We start from the raw sequence: 2,117 nt of genomic DNA, 5'->3' as shown, positions 1-2,117 counted from the left end.
TGACATGCAACAACTGTTTATAGCGTACCTAAGGTTCAGGTGCTCTCAGACCAGTCAGCACTCAGGATGTGGACTGCAGAAATGTAGCACAGATGTCACCTGCACCAGAAGTGCAGGTGGCCACAATTGATTAATTCTGACCACAGTCAGTTGTACAAATCAGAATCTGCTTGTTAAAAGCTAGCTCTCTGAGTCTCCCTGGTGGTGCAGGGGGTTAAGTATCAGCAGTATGAAGCTATTGCCAGCGGCTGCAGCATGAGATAAATGCCTGGCCAGGGAGCTGACCCACATGACTCAGCAGACATTTCTGTCTCACCCATTGTTCCGCTCAGGAGTGTATTTCAGTAGACCCACCTATTCTGCTTCCCACTCTGTCTCTGGTGAATCATCTCACCCACCCACCTCTGGTTTACACTCCAGCTCTTGTATGCATAAATTATTTTTTTTTTAAAGCTTACTCTGTGACACCTGGTTAAGGGTAGAATAGAACTTTCAATAGTAACCTTAATGTAGTATATACAAATGTCAACTGTTCATTTCCACAACTGAAATGTGTGTTACAATGCTATGTGTCTTCACTTAAAAAATAAAAGGTCACTAAGTGGATGATCAGGGATTAGAGTAGCACTGCTGTATGAGATAGTGTTCTTCAGTATCTGAGAAACACAATCTTTTATGTTACTTTTTTTAAAAAGATTTATTTATGCATACAGAACTGGGGTAGAGGCCAGAGGTGTGGGGGTGACGAGAGACTTCACCAGAGACAGAGTAGGGAGCAGAACAGGCCGATTGATGAAGTACACTGTTGTGGGGAACAGTGGGCGGGGTCAGGAGAGATCTGCTGTGCCATGTGGTCACCTCCGGGGCAGGCAGGGATTGAACTCATGGGGAAATGGCTTCAGCCTCGTAGTGCTGTGCTTTATCCCGCTGCACCACTGGGGAGGGCCCAGCACAAGCTTTTCATCAAATCCTTAGAAATCAGATACTTAGAATTATAAAACTAGAACATCTCTGGTTGAAGTGGAGCGAGGATTCCCAGAAGGACCCTCCTTATCCCTTAGATGTGTCCAGAGTGGCTCTAAGAAATAAAGATTCCTAATATCCACTAGGAAAACTGCTTATGCTAGTTTATAGAGAGCTCTGAGAACAAGCCCACCTCAGGCCCACAAGATCGTAGTGATAAACCTCTGGTTAAGACCTAACGGGCACTCGCCTGCACTTCTGCTTTTGATTTAATACCACAGTATATATCAAGATCCTGTTGGACAGTGAGTGGTACCAAGGACAGTTTAAATCCTGGCCAACAATATGTCTGAATGCATTCCATTGTTCCAAAAGAAGAGATGAGTAGCCAATAAAAGCATTCCAGTATCTGAAAAGAAGTCTCATGGGTGAATTGGTGATGGGAAGTCCATAGGGGTTAAAACTGAGATGAAAAAATACACAACATGTGGAAGAATGTAAAAAATAAAAAAGGAAAAAAGTCTCAAATGCTTAGAAAAATGCTTCTTAAGTATTTGAAAGGTAAACCTTCAGGACAAAGGATAGGTTCTATGAGTTTTCAATAGTAAATAAGTGTGGGTTTCATAAATAAATTCTAAAACATCCTAGATTTAAAATAGTTGTGCAAATTATAAGTGGAATGTAAGAGAAACTTAAATAAAATTAAAATTGCAAGGAAGCTAACCACATAATAGTGGAATTAAGAACTTCATTGGGGTATTTCTGACAAAAAGAGCACCAGAGAAAATTGAATCTGTAGAGGATGCAATTGAGAAACTAATCCTTTTGTAATACCGACAAAAAGGAATATATACCTGAAAGTAATGTGGAAAAAAATGAGAGAGAATGTTTCATTGTATAGCCTTGCTTGCCAAAGACAAAAACACAACCAAAGAAGAAAATTAAATTGAGCAATAAGAAGTTTTTTAGAAAACTTAATCAGTATTTTTTAATTTTTACTTTCTGCAAACCTCTAACTAGAACAAATCTATAAACAGTCAAAAGACATGTTGTAACAACACATATGAACTCGGTTTTAGAATTCTCCATATCATTAACTTCAGAAAACATTGGAGCATTATCTAAATTTTAATTGAAAAGCATCAGAAAGTTAA

The sequence above is a fragment of the Condylura cristata genome, unplaced genomic scaffold (assembly GCF_000260355.1).
Source record: "Condylura cristata isolate star-nosed mole 26May11 unplaced genomic scaffold, ConCri1.0 scaffold00027, whole genome shotgun sequence".
NCBI lineage: Eukaryota > Metazoa > Chordata > Mammalia > Eulipotyphla > Talpidae > Condylura > Condylura cristata.
Note: the sequence above shows the minus strand (reverse complement) of the source record.